At 41.9% G+C, this 24,348-nt stretch overlaps 1 long non-coding RNA gene across 1 annotated transcript in view; it reads right to left on the bottom strand.

The window, feature by feature from the left end:
* Nucleotides 1-23,031, bottom strand: part of LOC128124139 (uncharacterized) — a 56,729-nt gene extending 33,698 nt beyond the window's left edge. Inside the window, exons 1-2 of the long non-coding RNA XR_008222818.1 lie at nucleotides 22,920-23,031; nucleotides 12,864-13,020 (exon numbers count right to left, since the gene is read on the bottom strand). This is a non-coding gene — a long non-coding RNA (uncharacterized LOC128124139). The remainder of the gene's footprint in view (nucleotides 1-12,863; nucleotides 13,021-22,919) is intronic.
* Nucleotides 23,032-24,348: the final 1,317 nt, after the last annotated feature.

Here is a 24,348-nt window from a genome sequence, read left to right as displayed (position 1 = left end):
CTGTGTACGCGCCTTTCACACAAAACATCTTGAAAAATTTCACTCTCTAATTTCCTCCCAGTTTTCTGTCACCACAATTGAAGTAGATTTTTACCACCACTCCTGATGACTGTTTTTCCAAGTTCATCAATAATCTCCATATGACAGAATCCCATGTCACTGCTCAGTCCTCATCCACCCAGTGTATTGACAGCTTTTGATATACTTTGTCATAGCTTTTTGCAAACACCCTTTTCAGTTAGATTTCATGGCAGCACACTGACTGCCCTCCTGACCACTGTGTTCTCTACTTTAAGCCTGGGGCTTTCCCCTTGAAATGTCTCGATTTCTATACACTCTTTAGAGATTTGAAGGTTTTGCATACACTTTAAAAGACTGATCCCTCCAGGTTTGTATGTCTTGAAATCTTGGCTTGTGTGGCCATTTACCCAGCAGTACTATGAAGATGCCCAAAGGGTATCTCAAAGGTAATATGCCCCATATTGAGCTCCTGGTCCTCTGACCACCACCATCATCTTCAAACCTTCCATAGTTTCCCCAGCACACATCTTTCAACAGGTTCAGATCAAATGTCTGGAGCATTCTGTTTAATGTCCTCAAAGCTGGAGGGATTTTTTTCTTTTCTCCTGTATAAAGGAATCTTAACTAAATGTCACAGACCCACTGAAGAAGGACCTTATGCCATGAGTGCCATGAATATTCTTCCTCCTAGTTTTCCCTAAACAGAATGTAGCCACTGGCCAGAGTGTCTGCTCTACAGAAATGGAAATACCCAAACTTTTCTAGGATTGCTGAAGACTAGGTTTAAACAGACACTCATTTCTAAGAACCCAAAATGTCACTGTGGCCCAAGATGCCAAGTGGGGATTTATGGAAATCTGGCAATAATGGCATTTTGGCCTAAATCTCATAGTGGGTCCATAAACCTACCACGTGATATATTTTCTTATTGTCTTTAGACCTCCCTGGAATCATGTAACATGCTCAAAAACTAACATGAAAGTTGGTGAAATTAAATATAATGATAAGATCATTAACTCTTAGAACTTGTCAAGTCCTAGATATGACATTACACGTGTGACTTTGGGAAGACAATCTAGTTTTTCTGTGCTGCTTTTTTCCAAATCTGTACAATGAGGTAATAATCCCCTTATGGGTGGTACAGGGATTAAAGGTGTTTGTCAACTGCTAAGAATAGCAACTGTTCTTGGTAAGTGTTTAAAGGTCTGCCTTATCATAAAGTATCCCAGTAAATTAGGAAACCCCGTTTGGAAGGCTTTGCATCCAAAACACCTTACTTTCCACCACTCTCTGCTGTCACCATGTCACCAGAGAGCAGCCACCGCTGCCTCTTGCCTGGTTACTACAGCAATCCCTTCGCCACCGACCAAGTCTTCCCGACTGTCTGACATGACCTTGGATTAATCTCTTTCACATTCATGCAATCTCAGCTGTAGTGATTTGAATGAGAAATGTCCCCCATAGTCTCAGACATTTAAATACTTGGTTCGCAGTGGGCGAAGCTGACTGTGGAGGTTCTGGAGGTGTGGTCTTGCTGGAGGAAGTATGTGTGGAGGTGGGTGGGCTTTGAGAGTGTGAGCACTCATGCCGTTTTCAGTTGCTTGTTTCTGTTTTGTGCTTATGGTAAAAATGAGCTCTCAGCATCCTGCTCCAGCTCCCGTGACATGCCTCCCTGCCATGAGGTGATGGGCTCTTATCCCTCTGGAACCAAAGCCCAAATAAGCCATTCCTTAGGTAAATTGCCTTAGTCATGGGGTTTTATCACAGCAACAGAAAAGTGACTAATAAACCAGCCCTAATGGCCACTGGCTACTTCTTAAATACCCGAGGCTTACCCTCATGGCAGGCAGTGTCTTCTACTAGAGTGTTCCTGAGTTCATTATCTTTAGCATTCAACCCTCCTTAATGTTGGTTTTTTGTTTTTAAATATCTCCTTAATAAAACTACCCTGGCCAATTCATTTAACCCACAGCTATACCCCTATAAGCCACCAGTACCTCATCCCTGTTCCATTTTGATAATACTTTATACCTTCAAAAAAAACATTTAATCTACTCCATTTACTAGATCCAACAGAGGATCATGACAATGCCCCAAAGGACTATTGATCCACTTGATGAAATCCACTTGGATACCTGAGACACTGCCTGGGACAGAGTTATCCCGGAAAACCCGTGGATTAGCAATTTGGGCGGGATTAACAACTGCGTGTTCCCATAGGCAAGGACACTGGATCACTGGACAATGCCGAAAGCACAGACTTGCTTCTACCTGGCTTTGCCGTCACTCATGTCACTCGTGCGGGCCCTCTGCTACTAGGCTGGTACCTCCAAGTCCGCCAATAGGGAGGGCCAGGCACAGGGGAAAGAAAGCAGCAGTACGACCCGTAAGACCTAGTAGCCAGATAAGAGGAAGATCAAGCAGTGGGCAAACCCAAACCCACAGCCTCTTCTGACCTGCGACTGCTGCAGATGAGAGAAACCTTGGTTGTTGAATGAGGCAGGAAAGAGCAAGAAAGCTTGTAGAGAAGTTCAGCCCCAAGATGATAACAGCAGGCTCTGGGTTTCAAAGAGGGTTGGGGTTTTGTTTGTTTGTTTGTATAATTTTTTTTTAACTTCACAGATTACAGAGATAAATCAAAAGGTCTGTCAGTGCCTGTTGGGTGCCTGAAGAGCCAGGCCAAAGACGCCTACTACAGAAAGCCAAAACACAAAGTGGGGAAGTGATGAAAGAATGTTTCCAGATTCAGAAGACAGACATGGGCAATAAAACTGTGAAGAACAGGACTTCCCGAGAAGGAAAGGGGCAGCTGCAGGGAACCATTAATTAGGGAAATAGTAGAAGAAATTTTCCCTGGCTTAAAGAAAGACTCAGTTCTGCAACTTTAAAGTGCTCATTTAGTTTCAGGCAGTGTTTATGGAGGTGGGGGATTAAAAGGAAATTTTTAAATGCACTTATCACTTGGGCATACCCTGGCAGAGTTCCTAAATTCAAATATAAAAATATTTCAGGCTCGCCTTTAATCCCAGCCCTCAGGAGGCAGAGCCAGGCGGATCTCTGTGAGTTCGAGGCCAGCCTGGGCTACCAAGTGAGTTTCAGGAAAGGCGCAAAGCTACACAGAGAAACCCTGTCTCGAAAAACCAAAAAAAAAAAAAAAAAAAAAAAAAAAAAAAAAAAAAAATTTCAGGCTATCATACATTAAAACTATGCTACATACAAAGAAAGAATCATCATGAATTAGAATGACACAAGTCAGATAGAGAATACTCTTCAAAACTCTCAGGAGTCAAAGCACAAACCTCCTTCAAACAGAACCTCAGAACACCTGGTGGTGTGAAAGACAGGTGAGTCCAAGCATGGGCAAAGTCAGGGATTACATCACTCATGTATTTCATCCAAGGACACACTCCAGGAAGTGATCTGCCATAAAACATGAGTCAAAAGAGTCCCCAAGGACAACCATGAAGAGAGACTGTGTCTGTATACTCATATTTATGTGTTATTTTCCACTGAGACAATTACATGTGTGTGTGTATATGTGTGTGTGTGTATGTATATACATATATATACATATATACATACATGAATATAAACAAATTTAAATGTAAATTTGAAATGATAGTGTGGTTAGAAATATATAAGTACTAACTAATGTTTATACAAATAAGAGACTATTGCACCAGGAAAATCTAAAAATGTCTACAAATAAAAATATATAAAAAGCATAAATCTTTAGGGAGGTGGGAATAGAGGCAGAAAATAAAAATCTCCTTAAAGTTTTAAGTAAGTATAGGGAAATGAACACATTCTTAACGTAAAAGCAGACAGTGAGGACATGGCCCTGATAGAGGGATATAGTTGGTATCTTATTTTGATAGCAAATCATAGGAATAGAAATAAGTGTCTCATAGGCATGAGCAGGATGGGTAATATTTAGAAGAATGGGGAAAGAGCTCCTCAGTTACTAAGGAAAACGCTGATAATAGTACATCAGTGAGTATAAAATAAAGAGGTAAGATGAAAGATATACAAATCTGTAGCTAGAGTTTTCCTGCCTTGCCCACAGTCAGGACAAACTCTCTCACCCGCCAGTCCCACAGCCGCTCAGACCCAACCAAGTAAACACAGAGACTTATATTGGTTACAAACTGTATGGCCGTGGCAGGCTTCTTGCTAACTGTTCTTACAGCTTAAATTAATCCATCTCCATTAATCTATACCTTGCCACATGACTCGTGGCTTACCGGCATCTTCACATGCTGTTTCTCATCGTGGTGGCTGGCAGTGTCTCTCTGACTCAGCCTTTCACTTCCCAGCTTTATTCTCCTCCTTGTCCCACCTATACTTCCTGCCTAGCCAATGGCCAATCAGTGTTTTATTTACCAACCAATCAGAGCAACACATTTGCCATACAGAACATCCCACAGCACAAATCAAAGTCAGATGTCCAGATACAAAGGGCCAGCCCTACTGTGTTGCCCACGCATGGTACAAGGTCTACTTTCCTGAGTGCTGCAGCTGATGAGGGGCAGGGACAGCTCTCCTGCACTTAGGACCTCAGGGCCAGCTCTCCCACCTGCCTCAGGTGTTGATGGGTGGGGGAGGGAAGATGTCTCTTCCCTGCCCATGCCACCACATAACAGATGAGTAATGGGGACGGCTCTCCCATGCTCACAACTTTGGGGCTGGCTCACCTACACCTCCACCGAAGGGGTCGGCTCTGTTGTACTGCCCATGTGAGGTGCAGGGCCTGCTCTCCCAAGTGGTGCAACTGGCAGTGGGCAGGGGCAGCTCTCCTGCTCTTACGGCCCCAGGACCCTTTGCAATGAAAACTTGCAAATAAAGATATAGGATAAAGGGTTTACTATGTGACTCGCCATGTCATACTACAGATTCCATGGTGAAACTGACTTTTCTTTCTCCTTTTTTTTTTCTCTTAAATTTTATTTTATCTTATTTTGGTGGGAGTTTGCAAGGGCAGAAGTCAGTTACAAAAGGACAGGGAAATGTATGGGATGGAGATGCATGATGTTAAAGACACAAAGAATAAATAAAAAGAAAGTTTAAAAAGATTTTTTTTAGCTTTTGTTGAAAATTTCCATACATATATCATGTGTTTTGATCAAATCCACACCTTACTCCCTCCCCTACAATTCCTTCCCATCCATTACCACCACTTTTCCCTCCCAACTTCATGTGATCTTTTTCTTAAGTCCACGGAGTTCACTTAGAGCTGCCTGCATGTTCATAGGTATAGGAACATCTACTGGAGCACAGATCGCCTCTCAGGGGCCACGTCTCTAAAGAAATACTGACACTCCACACCCCACCCAGCAACCGTCACTTGCCAATAGCTCCTCAGACACAGTTGGGACTTCATGAGCTCCTCCCTGAGTCTTCCTGAGATTTCAGCTGGTTTGGCCATCTGTGGTCACATCCGGTGTGAGTTAACGTATGCAGCAGCCCTGCCACACCTCACAAACAGTATTTCACTGCAGCTGTCCACTACATCCCGCCGTGGTTCTGAGCTGTGGGTAGAGGAGTGTGATGCATAAAGAGATCCCATTGTGAGCAGCACACTTCCCAGCCTCTTATTCTCTGCGCGTTGACTTATTCTCCAAACAGTGACAAATGGTGAGTCTCTGTATTAACCACCACCACTGAAAGAGAAGTTTCTCTGATGGAGACTAGGAACTGGTCTTATCTAAAGGTACAGAGATAAGAACCTGGAGACCAGTTTCTTACTATGTCCTTTTAGAGGACTGGTAGTACTAGGTTGTAACTTATGGCCTATGACTTAGGCAGACACTGGTTTTTAGCCCAGTTAACAATACCAGGCATTAGTCCCTTCTTGCAGAGTGGGCTTTAAATCTAATCAGAATGTGGTTTGTTACTTCATGCTACTGTGGCTGAAGGGGGCACACCTTGCCAGGCCTCCCATTCTTGTGGCACCCATGGTTCACAGCTGGGTAATATTGATTACTCTTATTCTTATCCCACAGGAGCCTGCATAGAACCTTCCAGCTCTATGAAGGCTAGGCAGTAGGGAAGAAGTTTCAGGTTATTATCAGTTTGATTTCCCCAAGTTCTGTGGTTCATGTCTGTGACGTTTTCAGCAGTAGGGTCTTATTATTAGTTTCTGGAAGGTAACCAAGATAATGGCAATAGCCTATAATATCTAGGGAGTCTATGGGACTCCATTGATCCACAACTTGGGAGAAAATAATTCATTCCTATCCTCAGGCTTTTTATTTAATACCTTATGGTGTCTTTGCCTCCCCTGCCCCCACATTGTAGCATTATAAGGTAACTCCATTTAAACACTTTACACTTCTTTTACACACAAACATACATGTATATGATGAAGCTTCTACAGTAGTATGAAATGTGCCATTTTCAAAGATCTTTAGTGGGAATTATCACTCCCCATACTCCCTCTTTTACCACCCCTCCCATCTACCACCCCATTGATTTTCAAACTGGACTTCAAATTCAGGTATGTCTTGTTTTCAATACACCACGAAAGTGCCTCTCTCAATGTTGAAAAAGAAAAACAGGTAATGATAAAATACATTAAGGAACAGGAAAGAAGGGTCCGTGTTTTCATCCTTAACCACCGCACCATTGAAGATTGGGTGCATCAAGGAAGACTATGAAACATAAAGGCAGGACTGTGAAAGGGATGTAATGGTCAGGAATTTGCTGCAAATGCTGAAAAGCTAACCACACAAAGCAGAATCCATCAGGAACCTTTTCAGAAGTTAACACAAAGTTAGCTTTCATAACATTGTTTTATGGGTTGATTTACACTGTGTTCAATAGAGTTGGTCAGGTTTACATTGAGCTACAGACCCTCAACTACAACCGTCCATGGGAGAAGGATCCCTTTAGAGAGTGAGTCTAGTTGTAAAGATTCCAAGCTCTTGTGTTTGTCTTCCGAGATGGCAGTCTTACCACACTGTGCTTAGGAACCAGGTAAATCCGCTAAGGTGGGGAGGATACAGAGGAGGCCTAGGACCTCAGTAAGTTGATGTTTGGCCATTGTTGATGCACCCTGAGTTGATCCCACCCAGACCACCATGGAGAACATTTGGTTCATGAGGAGAGAACTTCAGACCCTCAGAAGGAAGCCACTTTGTCTAAAACTATGCAGCAAGAAGATAAAGAACTTCGTGTTCCTGAAGGGAGGCCTAGACAAATTCCGTATCCTCCTCAGGCACTCCCTAGAATTAGTCCGTGAATTTGGAAATACTTATTTCAACAAAATGTTTTGAGAAATATCTACATGGTTCTGCTTTGGACTACTGCGTTCTTAAAGCAGTTTCCCAAGACTTCCCTCAGATCAGAAAGTAAACCGAGGTTCTAGGACTCAGTTGGCCTCTGAGTGCTACACATCCAGGGATTGTCAGGCAGGCTTACATAGACTGATCCACAGCAGGGTCCCCTCAGTCTGAGAAAAAAGATGGAGATACATGCAGGAGAGTGAGGTTCTGATGTTATATCCAGTCCATCTTAAAGGTTATTTTTACATTAATATAATCCCTTTCTACTTGTTAGCTTTAAAATGGTATATCTTTAGGTCCTAAGGGTAGATTAAATACATTTTTAATTTTCAACATTTATTATTATTTATTATCAATTATTATTTATTATTGCTATATCTATATTTGTTTCTGTGCATGTGGGTATGTGCATGTGAACACTGGGACCTGTGGAGATCAGAAGATTCCCTGAGTTACAGTAATTTGTGAGCCACGGGGTGTTGGGAACTGAATTCTGGTCCTCAGTGAGAGTAATGTGCCCTGTTAACTACTGAGCCATCTCTCTAGCTCCCGTTTTTAATTTTTAACGTCCTTCCTGAGAAAACTAGAGCCTGACAAACCTAGGAGCCCCAAATAAATCAGTGTATATAAAAATATGTGATACAACCACTCTGTGAACTCAAACACACAGTGGCCGTTGTTCTCATGTTTTTCTTTCTCAAGTTCTAAAGACTACCTAAATTAAAAGGATATAATGCAGTATCCGCAATCACCTCTTTCTCTTTGCAGATGGACTCTGGCCACCAATACCAGTGGTCAAGTCATTCAAGGAGCCAGACATACAGAGGAAGGAGGGCCAGAGGCTGCACTGTGCAGTCCCACTGTGGGAAGTGAGACAAAGATACTATCTGGCCAAGTATTACTAAGCTTGGTTCTTCCTAACACCCTTTAAATCCTGGTGAATTCTATTCCCATACGGCCAGCTGTTAATGTAAGCCTCCATTCATGGTCCCCTACATATTACACTGAGGAAACTTCATTTTAATCCAATGTCATTCCAAAGGAAAGATTCTCAGATAAACATTTAGCAATCATCACAAATGGGACAAATTGGACTTGAATCTGTCAAGTTATGATTTTACCAGTATCAGATCACCAGAAGACAGAGCCCATCTTCATGTATATCGTGCTTTGAGCCTCCAACATTTTAAAATGATTTTTTAATGTTATCTTTATCTTTTGCCAATTAGAAAGTTAGTGAATCCACTTTAAACCAAAGTTGAGCGTGGACATTTAGTTATTTGAGGTGGTTTAGTTAAGACCTACAATCCACTGCTTTCCACTGGGATTTGGGGTAGGAAACCTGGGTCTGTCTGACAGGAAGTATCTACACCAGAGTCATGACTGAAAATTGCTTTGTAGCTGTGTTATTTTCAGCAGCCCTTTCGCCTCTCCAAGCCTCAGATTCACCTCTTGTGAAACAGATTTTGTAAGACCAAGAGCAGGTAGTTAAAATGCCTCAGGTATGAAGCTCTAACAAAAGCTAATATTGGTTTAGTATGGTTTTTTTTTAATGGAAGCTGAGGATGTAGCTCAGTTGGCAAAGTGTTCATCTAGCATGCTCAATGTCCCTGGGTCTGATCCCCAACATTCCATAAACGTAGTTGTTGTGGTACATGGTCACTCAAGAGTAACAGGAGGACAGTTAGGAGTCCAAGGTCATCCTCAGCTACAGAGTTTGAGGCCAAGCTGGACCACATGAGACTTTGCCTCAAGACATTTAAAAAACAACAACAACAACAAAAGTCCCAAAGAGACACCAACTTTGGATTTAAATGAACTTAGTGTTGATGTCTTTTCTGCTTTGAACACTGAGAAAAACAACTGAGCAGAGTCACCGTCTACTCCTCAAACTTCTGGAGAGGTACACAAATGATTCCAGAGGAAGAGGGGCCTTTGCTGAATGTTTAGCTTGCTCCAAATGCCAAACACTCAGGATGTCAAACAAGAAGCCCGAGGGGGAGGGGGGGTGTCTCAGCTTCAGTTTCACACTACACTACTGTTGCTCTTACCAAGCAGTCCCCGGAGCCGGTGCTTGAGAGCTGATTCACTGCTGACTCAGGTTTATAAATACCACTTCTTGAATCACTTGGAGTTTTCTTTAGTGGCTCCCTATCCCCGTCTCAGTGTTTCAATTAAGCCTGACCCTGCAAAGGAACTGATATCTGACAAGTTCACTTCCCACATTAGTGAGACTGCTAAGCCTATGACGTGTATGATGCGCTTATAAGAAAGAACATTCTAAAAATAAATTTAATGTATTCTCGTTCAACTCACTAAATAACTGATGTAAAAGACAGCGGGCTACATGCATCAGTTTTCTCTAACGGCTTACTAAATGTCAGAAGGAAACGGAAATATCCCAAATAAAGACAGCACTTTAATTCCTTACAAGGTAAATTAGGAAGCACATTTTTATTGTCGGGGGAGGCTGCTTTCTGGGGCTGGGGAGATGGCTCAGCACTGCTCTGGCGGAGTTCCTGGGTCCAGTTCCCAGCACCCTTGGGGCACCTCACAACCATCTGTAACTCCAGCTCTCAGGGGATCTGATGCTCTCTTCTGGCCTCACAAAGATGTCATGTACACGGTACCCTAAAACCATGCAAGCACACACATACACATTTTCAAAACATGTTTTCAAAAGTTGACATACAGCTGGGCGGTGGTGGCGCATGCCTTTAATCCCAGCACTCAGGAGGCAGAGCCAGGTGGATCTCTGTGAGTTCGAGGCCAGCCTGGGCTACAGAGTGAGTTCCAGGAAAGGCACAAAGCTACACAGAGAAACCCTGTCTTGAAAAAAAAAAAAGATGACATACGTAGATAACGTTCAAAACCTGAAACTTATTTGATGGGATGATTTAGAGCTACTACTTGTAAAGGCAGCTAAGGTGTCATGTTGAAAGCAGCTGAAATGGAACTGTGTGCATGAGAGCATTAGTGAGAACATAGTGCGTAAGGAATTGCAGTTGTAGTGTCTCCGGTGTCAACAGCGTCAGGGCCATCAGCCAAACTAGCAATGACAGCAGTGAGGGTCATCCAAAAATCCTTTATGTTTGCCTTTGTGTTATATATTATTCGCAGTAGATTTACCTTTCCAATTATACTTGATATCTACTGGCTTTTAATGGCTATTTATTACATGATTCATGGAGAAAGACACCAAATAGTACCCTCAAGGACATAGAAAAGCCAGGAAGAAGGAATTTTTCTAAACAATCTACAAAAGACATTGAGTCTCTAAGAGATTAAGAGGCATGGCCCGAGCCCTGTAACCAAGGACAGGGGACAGTCACTTCCTCTGTCAGCCACCAGACAGGTTACTTACTACAGTAGCTCTCCTTTCCTCCTCCAGGTTCACTATCCTGACCAAGAGCTGCTGTGTTTAGAACAGAAGGGACAGTAGGACTTAGAAAAGGAACACTTTTATCTCGGGAGGAGAAGGAGTCCGAGGGATGTCTGTATGATCAACAGCAAGTTGAACCAGCTGAACCATGTATTACAGTGATCTAGAAGGGAATTGGCATAGAACACTTCTCAAGGGGCCGCCGCACCGCTGATTCTTAGGATGGAACCGGAATGTAAAACTTATAATTTATGACAAGTTCTCTCTAATCTTTGGACATTTAAAGAAGCGATGAGTCTGTTTCAAATCTCTCCCCCAAATAGACAAAATCAGAAAGGAAGTAGAGTACTGTAACAGATTCCCAGTACTACCTATAAGTCATTTCCAACACCTTACCTACTGGGAAGAAGATCTGACCCAGGAAATAAAGGAGGAAAAAGTTCAAAAGACCTCGCAGAGAGACACCCAGTTTTATTATCCTGGAAATCGTGCAAAACCACAAGACGCTGGGCATGGCTGAACAAAGTTCATCAGCCATCCGTGTAAGGAGGTGAGGATAAGGTATGAAGGTGTGCACCGGGCAGGTCTCAGTTTCAAAGGTGTTGGCGCTGGGCAGTAAAAGCAATCCTCTGGGTCTCTTGGAAACTTTGTAGGAATTAAGCTGGCCACCTGCCCTTGTCAGCTGTAACAGGATAGAGTCACACTGACTGATAGAAGATTGCTTTTCTAAAACAGGAGAGGGGAGAAATTCAGTCCTACTTTGAAAGGAAGAGCCGTGAGCAAGAAGGAGGCCATCCTCCACAGAAATACTTTCGTTATTGAGAGTATACATTGGAAATGGGTCACTACAAAGCTCTGGGCTCCAAGTTTCCTCCACCTAGACTTTGACCTACTTACTTGGCCATTATTATATTACAATAAACTCCCAAATTGGATGGATTGCCCGTTACAATGCCAAGGCACTTCTGTTTGGGCAAGTCAAAGTCATAGAGAAGATTCTAAGCTACATCCATTCTGCATCCTTAGAATAAATGTTACAGGAAACCAGATTTAAAAAAAAAAAAATTCTAGCCGGGCGGTGGTGGCGCACGCCTTTAATCCCAGCACTCGGGAGGCAGAGCCAGGCGGATCTCTGTGAGTTCGAGGCCAGCCTGGTCTCCAAAGCGAGTTTCAGGAAAGGCGCAAAGCTACACAGAGAAACCCTGTCTCGAAAAACCAAAAAAAAAAAAAAAAAAATTCTGTCCTATGATACAATAATTTTAGAAAAACACAATTTCTGTGACAAATTTTCAGATTCCTTCTGCCTTCCTTCCTGACATGTATGTAAGCTTAGCTCCCTCCTACTTTACTCAACTACTGAATGGTCAAATTGTTATAATCCAACAATTCAGACTCAAGTATCTGTAACACACACACACACACACACACACACACACACACAGAGAGAGAGAGAGACACACACACACACCCCTTGCACAGGGCTGGGCTACACATCTTCTCTGAAATAGTAAATGTTCAAAGATAATAAAATTACTTCACCTTTAATGGGATGTTACTATGATTATAGAGTTCTATCGGCAAACAGGAGATGCCAACAAAGAAGTTCCAGAGGGGGGTGCAGTTATGTGAAAGTCTCCGAAACACAAATGAGCACCCCTAATCAAAGCCAGATGACTTATAAAAAAGGTTGTAAAATAAAAGCAAATACAATCCCTGAAAGAAAAAATATAGTGCATTTTAAGAGAATAATAGCTTAAGTTTTCAGTAATGATAAAGAAAAATTCCCAAATGCATGTTTAAGAACCTCTAAGAAATGGGAAGAAATGTTGGTGTCAACTCTTCCCTTTCATAGGTGGTGACTATTAGCTCATAGGAACAATTTCAGAATCTTCTCTTTTGTAGGTGGTGACCATTAGCTCATAGGAACAATTTCAGAATCTTCTCTTTTGTAGGTGGTAGCCGTTAGCTCATAGGAACAATTTCAGAATATTTGAACCTACAGATCTTCTAAATCGATAGTGAAACAAACATTGGCTTCCATCTACAAAACTACAAAATAAATCAAACTAAAGAAAAATAGACTATATACACACAGCAAGACATAATTGCAGTAAAGAACTGGCAGAAAACAAAAGGAAATGACGGGAAAGATAAACATATATTATTATATTAGTTACGTTTCTGCTGCTGTGATGAAACACCATGACCGAAGCAATTTCCTGAAGGACACTTTGATTTTCGTTTATGGTTCCAGGAAGTTTGAGTTCATTTTGGTGGGGACGGCATGGCAGCACACAACAACAGTTACGGGAAGCAGAGCAGTCACATCTTCAACTGCAAGCACGAAACGGAGAGTAAACATCAGGAAGGGCTGGGCTTTGAAATCTCAGGGCTCCCAGCAGCTTATCTAGTCCAGCAAGGCCATTCCTAGGCCTCCCCACATAGCACCACAAACTAGAAATCAACTGTTCAAATACAGGAGCCTATAGGGGACATTCATAGCCAAATCACCCCAGCTACAAAAACAAATATAAAGGGAATAATCTCACCCATTAAAGAAAAAAGTCAAAAAGACTCATTGGTTCTGAAGCAAAGTCCAGCTATATACTGTCTTTTTTGTTTTGTTTTGTTTTTGTTTTTGTTTTTCGAGACAGGGTTTCTCTGTGTAGTTTTGCGCCTTTCCTGGAACTCACTTGGTAGCCCAGGCTGGCCTCGAACTCACAGAGATCCGCCTGCCTCTGCCTCCCGAGTGCTGGGATTAAAGGCGTGCGCCACCACCGCCTGGCCTATATACTGTCAATAAGAGATGCATTTTCAAAATCAAATGACTCTGGATAAAGATAAGTAGTAAAATAAATGTATGATAAGTCAATATTCATTTTAAAAAAGAAAGAAAAATAAACTCATAGGTTACATACAATATAAACATCAAAGTACAAATCAAGAGAGGAAGCATTAAGTGTAGCAGCTATTTTTGTTTGAAATATATAATTTGCAATAAGCATTTTTATTGTAGACATGTACCAAATAATCAATAACAAAACTCTATTCTAAATTCTAGAAACTAATTACTATAGATATGAAAATATTAACATCATAATCTCATTCCTGGATAATGAAATATAAAAACAAAAACTAAAATCATCTTAATCACTTTCCAAAGCCAAATATATATAAAGTCCCATAAATCAGTCTACTACTCCAGACTATTTATGAAAACACTTAAATATTAGGCAACAGTAAAAATCTCGGCTATTTCAAAAGGTTAAAATGTTACAGACCATCTCTAAGCACACTATAAGAAAAACTAGAAAAATCATAAGGAATAAATAAACCACAAAGAATTTCCCCAATTTTATACTTGGAAATGAAAAAGGAGAGGGAGAGGGAGAAGGATGAAGAGAAGAAGAGGGGGTGAAGGAGCGAAGGAAGGGATGAAGGAAGGAAGCGGAAGCCAGGCTCATTTAGGTGACCCTTAGGTCAAGGAGAAAACAGAGGGAGTGGTTGGAGAACAGTCTATGAACTTGACAGAGGCAAACGTGCAGTATGGAGTTCTTGTTCTACAGAGAACCCATATGGCTCCCTTTGCTTTTCTTACTTAAGAGGTGGCTTCCCTTTATTGACTGGTCATGACTGTCTTATCTTTATTCTGATTTGAATATGGCACGGAAAGAAAAATGCTGGGAAACTGTAGCCAAAGTAAGGTGTTAATTCCAGGAAGAACACATACCGTAGGGAAACCTTATCAGGTTAATTATTTCAAAAGGATTCTTCATGGGCCTGCAGGCTCCTGGGAAAACGAGGTGTGCAATAGCTCTGAACACTGAAACCAAACAAGTCTCTCTCTCTCTCTCTCTCTCTCTCTCTCTCTCTCTCTCTCTCTCTCTCTCTCTCCCCCCTCCCCCTGCCCCGTGTCTATGCCTGTGTGTGTGTGTGTGTGTGTGTGTGTGTGTGTGTGTGTGTGAACTTTCCACTCCCTCACAAATGACTGGATTGGAATAACATGGTAATGCTCAGGCTACACTCACTTGGTAAGCACTTTTCATTTGACATCTTTTCAAGTGTTGAATTAATTTATTGCTTCAACTTTTTATACTCTGCCCTTCCCACTTACAGTTTGAAAAATCAAGTGGCCCTTTTCTGTTCTGTTTGTTCGTTTTATTTGTAACACTCTCGCTTGCACACTTCTTTTTTATTTGTTAAATTTGTTCTTTGACAATTTCACACATTAATGCATTCCAACTACTCTCACTGTCCACCCCTCCCTTATCTCCCTCACGTTCCTGTGGTGTTCTGGTCTGATAACCAAATAATCACTGGGGAAAGAATGCCAGGGAATAATCTAAAGGCCCCTTGTTCTTCCCAAATCTGACAGCCTCTGCTTTTCCAGCATCTCGCCATGTGTCCCTCCGAAGGCCACCCCAACACTGCTCTGAGCTCCCATCATCTAACATAATCAGGAAGAACAAGCTTGTTGAAAATAGCATCTCCTTTCCCACAGCTGACCTTTCTCCGGACTGTGGTGACAGACAACGAGCTATCGTGTTGAACTTATGTCCAAATATTGGTATGTCTCCTTTTGACTCTACCGTTTCAGAAGCACACCAAACAAATCAAGCCAATAAATGTGAAAAGCACCATCCAGCTCTCACACAAGGTTGCAGCTAGCCAAGGGGCAGCTGCTGCAATGTTTTGAAATGAATCATGTCTTAATATTCTACAGGCAATTACTTAAATAAAAAAATTAGAAGAGTATAGCTTAGCAATCAAAACTCTTCCCATGAAGCTACTGCAAATTCATCCTGAGAGGTCACTGAAAAATCTCCCAGCTCTCCAAAGATAATTGGTTTCTTTGAACAATGCTTAAAGGAAAATAGGAAAATAGTCTCATGGCTCTGAGTGAGTTCATCTTATGAGACCTCTATTCTTCAAGCAGGAAATTTCTCTGAAACAACATACTACAGATCTACCAAAAAAGCAGGGGATGGGAGGAAAACAGAGGCAAATAAACAAATAAGGACTCAAAATTGATTGGTTCACTGAAATTCATTAACCCTTATCATGCCTAGGAGGGGCTATCACGTTTTGATTCGGCAGGCAGAGGGACATGGGTATAGGTGCCAGCAAGCCTGACACACTTGGGGAGGTCAGAAGACAACTAATCGCAGGTGTCGGTCCTCAGGTAACCAGCACCTTCCATCTTCGAGAGGGATCCTCTCACTAGCCTGGTGCTTCACGAAGTAGGTGGAGCTAGAGGCCCACAGCTTCCAGAGCTCCACCTGAGTCTGCCTCCCATTTCATTAATGCTGGGGTTATGGCTCACACTGCTGGCATTTTATGTGGGTTCCAGAGCTCCACACCTGGGTCCTCATGCTCACAAGGCAAGGACTTCACAGACACAGCCATCTGCTTGGCCATATTGCTGTATTTTTTTTAACCAGCTGGAAATGGGGAAGTCTCTTAATAGAATCTGTAAATGTTCCTATTAACGTGTTTCATAAGCTAAGTACTAGCACATCTTGTCAGAAACTGAAGTGGGTCAAATAAAAGTCAAGGAGACAGTCGGAGACAGAAAAGAAGCATGCCTACGGAAAGGGAGTTTCATCTTTCTTCCTATCCCATGGCTCTTTGGATTTGGGGGAAGCTTTGCTTTACATCCATCGAACACACATCTTTCGTTATTATTTCTATTTGTTATGCTTTATGCTACTAAAGCAAACACTTGTCCTGTTTCATCGCCGGTTACTATGTGTCAAGACTACTATTAGGGAGTGAGCAGTTTTCACCTTTCTTAGAAAGATCACCGAAACTAGAAACTCTCTCTCGAGGTTGCTGCCAAGATTGTCTTTTCCCCAGAATGAGAAGAGTGGGGAACGTGCTGCATGTGACAGTGCTTGTAGCAAGGACAAATTGAAATAGAATCCAATGCAGTTCAAACTAAAGGCACAAGAGCTTCGCCTTCAGAAGAGATAGTACAAAGCTAGGTGAGGTGGTGCACACCTTTAATCCCAGCACTTGGGAGGCAGAGCCAGGAGGATCTCTGAGTTTAAGGCCAGTCTGGTCTACACAGCGAGATCCAGGATAGCCAGGGCTACACAGAGAAACCCTGTCTTGCAAGAAATACCCCCACCCCCAAGTTAAAGACCTTCCATTAACTGGAGCGTCTGGTCTACTTGGTCTCTGAGTCCAGTGCTAGGAACAGAGCTGAGAGCACGGATATATAAGCTGACCACAGGATGATAGTTCTCATCAATGAATTCTATCTGCTTTGTCTTCTATACCAGAAACAGTGCCTGTCTTACTCAGGGCTATTGCTGTAAAGAGGCAACACTTACAAAGAAAAACTTTAATTGGGGCTGGCTTACAGTTCAGAGGTTGAGTCCATTATATCATGGTGGGAAGCATGGCAGCATGCAGGCAGGCATGGTACTTGATAGGTAGCTGAGAGTTCTACATCCAAATTGGCAGGAAACAGGAAAAGAGAGACACTGGGCCTTGTTTAGGCCCTTGAAACCTCAAAGTCCACTCCCAGTGACACACCTCCTCCAACAAGGACATACCTACCTCAGCAAGAACTCACCTGCAAATAGTGCCACTCCCTGATGACTACGCATTCAAAAACATGGGCCTATGGGTCCATTCTTACTCAAACCATGAAAGTAGCTCAAATGGAAGGGAGGAGATCAGTTGCAGGACAGATACTCATAACGACAGAGATGGCTGATGATGGTGACACATTCCTGTCATCCCTACACTCAACTGGCCAAGTCACCAAGATAATGAGTTTGAGGCTAGTTTGGGCTACATAGTCAGATTCTGTCTCAAAACTAAACAAACAAACAAAAAGCAAATCAGGAACCCTGTCTCGAAAAACCAAAAAAAAAAAAAAAAAAAAAAGATTAAAAGAAACGGTGAGGGGAAGGGAGGAGAAGAAAAGAATAATGTAATTAGAAAACTATTATAGGTATTTTAACATGTTTTAACATGTTTAGGGATCTAAAGAACAACACGGATGTAAGAGCAGATACATGGACCATGTTAAAAAGAATCCAGGGAAGAGTTCAAATATGAATATCTAAAATGAACATTTTAGATAAGTTTTTTAGATAAGTTTAATATCAGATTAGAAAATTAGACATTCAGAAGGAAATATTAGTGAACTTGGCCACACAATGGAAATGTATTTAAAATGAAACAAAGAAAAAGAGCCAAACACACACACACACACACACACACACACACACACACACACACACACACACAAACCAACAACCTAGGCCGAGTAAATAAGGAAAAATACCAAGCAATTTATCATGTATATTTGAAGAAAAAGGACAGAATCTCTAGATTTCTTGAGAATCAAAAGTCCAAGAATTTTGTTTCTCAATTTTAAATATGTAAAAAAGATAAATGATCTTTTAAACAAAAATAATGTTTGGGTTTTTAAATATATTTAGATATTAAACATAGAAAACTGAAAACACGGACAATTAGAATAAAAAATAGAAATATATTATTGTCCAATTAAAATGTTTTTATTGTTTAAGAATTTCATACATTCATGTAGTGAGTGTGCATTGATACAAAGACTTGTCCATGAATGCTCATAGTGACTTTACCCATGGTTGATCTTGACGGTCAACTTGAGTGTGTCTGTGGCATTTCCAGGAGTAGTTAAATCTAATTAAATCTAATCAGTGGCTAAATGCCAAGGTGGGCTCATATCTCAATGGCATTATGGGGAAGTGGTGAAAGGCAGGAAGTGCAGGCCCAGTTGGAGGAAACAGATCTCTGGAGATTGTCAGTGAGGACTTGATTTTGCCTTGGCTCCTTCCTGTATTGCCTATTCCCCATTTTCTGGTGCTATAATAGGAATCTGTGCAGCCACATACTTCCTACCATGATGGGCTGAACCTTCTGAATTCATAAGCACAATAAGCCTTTCCCTTCTTAGGTTACCCTCTCAGGTATTTTGACAAAAGCAGCAAAAACTGACCAAGGCAATCTATAACAGTGAAAATGTCAATAATCCATACAACCATTGCAGAGTAAAGAAATAAGTTGTAGCATCTCCATATAATGGCGTCTGGAAAGTAATACAAAGATCAACTTTAAAACATTACAGAGGAAGTCACATACAGACAAGCACACCCATTAATATGATTCTGGAAGATAGTGCATGCATTATTGTGGAACTGGTAAGCAGGCCCAAGCAAGTACTCATTCTTATAATTGTGTCCACTTTTCTTTATGATATGTGCTAGTTTACATGTCTGTGTGATATTTTATTCTTATCATATGAATCTCTGTGTTACTTACTATTTCTGTTATTGTGATAAACTATCCTAGCTAAAACAACTTAAGAAAATCAGGCTTTATTATGGCTCACAGTTCAAGGGACAGCCCATCATGATGGAGAAGGCATGGCCACCGGAGTTTGAAGCAGCTGGTAACGTTTGGGTCCATAGTCATGAGGCAAAAAGTAATGAATGCTCAGCTCACTTTCTCCTTTTTAATAAGTCCAGGCCCTTGGCCTATGAAATGCTAGCACCCATAGTGAAGGGGAGTCTTCCTAGACCGAATTAATGTCATCTAGATAATCTCTCATAGGTAAACCCTGAGGATGGTCACCTCAGTAATTCTCATTACCTGTCAAGCTAACAACATTAACCACCACAGTCCCCAGTACACTCAAAATGCCTCTTTGTTGCCATGTACTCGTCCTAACCCTCGGTATAGTGCCAGGTAACATAAAAGGTACCCAAAAAATATTGATTGACTAAAAGAATTCATTAATAAAGTGTTATTGTAGCACTAGCATACTGTCTCACTTGACATCTGCTAAGGCTGGTAAGCTTAAGTTTGAGAGTGGCATTCTTTTCCTTTTTATATGTATGGCTTTATTTCTAAAATAAGAAATAGCATCAGCTTATGAATAGATCCATTCCATTGTTGACAGTGTCAGAGAAGATATGGCGAGGAAGACAGCCGATGAATAATGACACAATTCCCATTGCTGTGGTGCAAAAGATGACCAGGTGAACCCAGTTAGATCAATATAATGCCCACCTGGTGTCACCTGAATGAATGCTCTCTAAAGCTGGGATGGGAGTGACATTGGTAGTGACATGATTATAATCACTGTCTTCTATAAAATCCCTTCAGTAATTTTCCATCTACTTTATTTCTTGTAAATGAGACTACGGGGCAGTCTGTCTTGCATTGATTAGTCCAGAGCACACAAATGGCTTAATAATGAGGAAAGGGAAAGTGGGAATAGATAAAATAAATATTGCTTTAGCTCACCCCCTCTGGGATGTCTGCCATTACTCTCTCTCAAAATTGGTGTTGAAATGATCATTTAAAAATGAAAAACACAAATGAAGGCCCAGACAAATCAAACGCTGTCTTGTCCAATGCCAACTTTTCCAACATTTATGGAAAAGTTGGGGTTAGAATTCCTATTGTCCAACTCCCCATTTGCGGGTATTTAACCTGATTTGGTTTAGGGGTATTTAACCTGATTTGGTTTAGCTGATTCCACATCTTTGCATCTCTCTTTGTAGGAATTTCCACCCTTTTCTTCTTTTTCTTCCTCTTGGTGTGTGTTGGCTTAGGTGTTTTGTGGCAGTTCAGCTTTGTACACACCAAGCGCCTTCTCTACCACAGCTGTCCCCTGACCTATCTTCTTTTTAGAACATGAACATTCCCAAGCTTTCCTCTAAGTCAGGACAGCCTAATGTGAAAATCAAATGCCTTATTATGCCATGTGAAACTTGTCATGTATTCTATCTACATGTCAAAGGCAAAATACAGAAACACATACAATGTCCACATGCACTTGAGAAAAGGTTTAAAGAGATCAATAGCCAGGAAATCAAGAAATGATAAACTTAAAACAAAATGGACGTGATGATGTACATGGGGAGCTGGCAGAGGAGGCCTGGGTTCAAAGCCAGATAAACTAGATACCAAGTTTGAGGTTACCTGAGCTCTATAGCAAGATTCAGTCCCCCAAATAAATAGATAAGATAGGAAATGTGATAAAACAATACAAGGGATATTTCTAAATACAAAATCTTGTATCACCTAGAGATTCACCAGCTTGCTAGTTAAAGGTTATTACTATTACTGTTGCCCTTAGAGGCAGTTTGGAAACTTGTCCTATAGATTTTAGCAAGCAATTGGCACACTGGATCCAAGGAACCAGTAACATTTCAGATAGACTCGAGCATAATGGACAATTCAGAGTAAGGAGCCGGCAAGGTGGCTCCGAGAGAGTACAGGAGTTTGCTGCACAAACCTGGCGATCTGAGCTTGATCCCCAGAACTCAAACAGGAAGGAGACAATCAACTCTACAGTTTTCCTCTGACCTCCACATACATACTATGAAATTTAGGGAGGGAAATCCAAAGTAAGAAACACTGAACCACAATGAAGGACCCCCCTCCACTGCAGATTAGAGGAATCCCCAGCCCCAGAATGATCAGAGACTTCCTCTCAGACATTGCTTCTCCAAGAGGTCCTCACAGTAGGGCAATTGGAGGCAGGGGATGTAACTGAAAGAGAAGAGTTAACCTAGGAGAAGCAGGGTGTGTGTGTGTGTGTGTGTGTATGCTAAAGATCATGAACTCTGGAGACTTATCAAGTCCAGTTCTGCTTCTTACAAATTTCTGTCCTTGGTAAAGTTATCAGCTTCACTGGACATCAGTTACCATGACTGTAAAATAAAGGTGTTCTTGAAAAACCAAGGCAAAACAGATCACAAGTTCAAGGTCAGTCTAGACCACATAGAGATCTTACCCTCCCAATTGAGGATATTGTTAAAATTTACGTTAAGCACTTACAAAATAAAGGTGTTGTAAGGGATAAATTAAACTGATATTTATAAAGCATTTTGAATACCACCTGAGACCCTACATGTTGGGTAAATAAATATAATAAATAAAAATAATCTCTCTGGAGACCTTTAGAGGACTTCTTTTTTTTTAAGCTATTTCTTCACAGTTCCTCAAAATGCTGCATGTGGGCCTAACTGCTCACACTTGCATGAAGCGTTCCCTTGTTCCACCTCGACACGTCAGTAAATGGAAGGCTGACATTTAGAGCTGAGAGGCTGCACTTTGCAGAAGCCTCTGGAGATCTGTGCTGAGGTCGGAAAGAACCAGAAAACACAGAAACAACAAAGTTTGCTCACAAAACAAGCTCCAAGCAGTGGACCAAAGCCCTGCCACTGGGCTGGTAATCAGGGAATTAACTAGAGTCTCCCAGTCTCTCAGATAGGCTTTCCATAAAAGTCGAATTGTAACATTACTTGACAGATACTCTAACAAAGAGGACTGGCGCAGAACTGACATTTGATAGATCAGTAACAATAATGAATGTATTTATGGTCTGCTTACCCTATGTATCGAATTCTTCTGCCTGCAGTACGCTAATTCCAAAAAATTACACCTAATTTTGTCTCCAATACATGAGGCATATGAGGCACAGCAGGGTGTGAGAGCTGTCTAAGGTCACACAGCGAGCAAGTGTAGGAACTGGGATTCCCACCTAGACCATCTAGACAGGCATGATGGTTTACACTGTTATCTCGGTACTTGGAAGCTGAGGCAGGCTCATTGATGAGAGCCTGAGGCCAGCCTGGGCTATAAAGTAAGACTCTGTGTGTATATACATATATATGTGTGTGTATGTATATGTAGATAGATAGATAGATGATAGATAGATAGGTAGAATATATATGTCAGATATATATGTCAGATGTAAATGTTGAAAATATATATATTCACCTGGACCATTTGATTCCAGATTGTGTGCACTGAAGTCTCATGTCATGAAAGAGTTTAGAACACAGTTCAATACAAAGTGGAAGCCATGGGGGTATAGCGCCTGGAAACCCCTCCAGCAGGTGAACAGCTGTAAGTCCACAGATTTTGGAATGAAACTAACATCTGCTTGGCAGTCTCCCACCAGTGGCTACATGCCGTGGGTGCTACAGTCTGGCCACTTCTGCCCAGTGCTTCCTCTAGCAGATAAGCTTTTCTCTGGAGCTCCTCATTGGCTTGGCAGAGACCAGCAGATTGGCACTGTGACCTAAGGCTCGCCATGGCCAGTCCTGCTTCCTCTCTCTCTTTGTGTTCACAGTTGCTAGCCTCTGCCAACCACTATCCTCAGGCCCACTTCTCACGTGAGGCATCTCACAGCCCCAACTCTCTGCGTAGCATCTCACCTGTGAGGAAAGTATGTGAAGCACTGGAAAGCAGACCAGACCCAACACATCATAGGAAAGATCTGTATCCACGACAAGCAGGCCACCAACTCCATAAAAGCTTCTGCTTTGGCACCTGGTTAGCAAAGTATTCCTCTTTACCCAGGCTTCCACTTCAATCTCGCACTTAGGCACCTGCTTTCCCTTTGTCATTTTCCCACGTGCTTAGAAGATGAAATCTAATGTCATTGTACAAGACTGACATTTTGGCAGATGCAAATGCTTCTTCCTCCCCCAGTTTTTCCAGGAAGAGAACACGAAGCCTGGAGCAATTCTGCAGCTGAACTGACTTCTTCACATTTAAAATGTAGACACAGGAGGAGGATGGTAGGACAGAAAGGTCATAGGAAAACAGACTATTCTATAAGCTTTATATATAAGGAGAGGAGGGAGAGAGTGGGGGGGCATTAAATGGAGTTACCCCATGGGCAGGAGTTTTGCTCTTCCTAGAAGTTATAGATTGCCAGACAAAACAAACTAATGCCAGGTGTAGGATACCTCCCTTCAACTCATCAAGTAGTTGGTCAGGGTTGTCCCAGAGACCACCAAAACAAGGAAGGCTGTTGTCATTGCTCTGGTTTGCCCACTAGAACTTGTTAATAAGACCCTATTATTGAAGACAGCATACGTTTTGGTCATAGAACATGGAGAAAACAAGCTGGTACCAACCTGGGTATTTACTTCTGGCTAGCTAGCTTTCATAGAGCCATACCTCGGCTGCTAGGGGAGAAGTCATCAACAGTCTTATCCATCTGTGAATGCTTGAGCTAAATTAATGATCAGCCTGACAAGACATGCCCACAGGCACAATCAGGGTAAAAAAAAAAGTTATGGTAATAACCTATTGCTTTCTGATTGGGTTTAAGCACCACTCCACAGGAGGAAACTCACTCCTGGTACTGTAAAATCTGGCCAAAAATCTATGGCCAGTGAGCTCATAGGCCCTAGGGGAGAACCTGCTACTATTATGATGATAAATTGGTATACTATAAAGCTGCCTTCTAAATATTTCTCCCTATAGCCATCGACTAGAGCAGCTCTTAATCCCTATCAGAAAAATGTCTTTCTGCAGTGGATGGTGGTTAGTGTAGAGACTCACAATTTGTCAAAGTGCAGAGAACAAATGTCTGTGGAGTATTCAACCTAAAACCTATCAAACCTCGATCATACTCCTTGCCCCCAAGGTTAAGATTGTGGACGAGGGAGAAGGAGGACTGGAAGAGCCAGAGATCGGGAGGACTGGGGCACGATGGTGTCTTGAGGCACAACAAAGGCTACTGCACACATGCACCCACAGCAGTGTGGTGGCCTGCACAAGACTTACATGAGAGTAAGCCAGAGAACACTTCAGAATGGGCAAGAGAGGGGCTCACAAGGACCTCCTTCAGGG

The sequence above is a fragment of the Peromyscus californicus genome, unplaced genomic scaffold (genome assembly GCF_007827085.1).
Source record: "Peromyscus californicus insignis strain IS unplaced genomic scaffold, ASM782708v3 Scaffold_11__1_contigs__length_118956290, whole genome shotgun sequence".
NCBI classification, from domain to species: domain Eukaryota; kingdom Metazoa; phylum Chordata; class Mammalia; order Rodentia; family Cricetidae; genus Peromyscus; species Peromyscus californicus.
The sequence above is the reverse complement of the archived record's forward strand: the minus strand, read 5'-3'. Positions and strand labels throughout refer to the sequence as shown.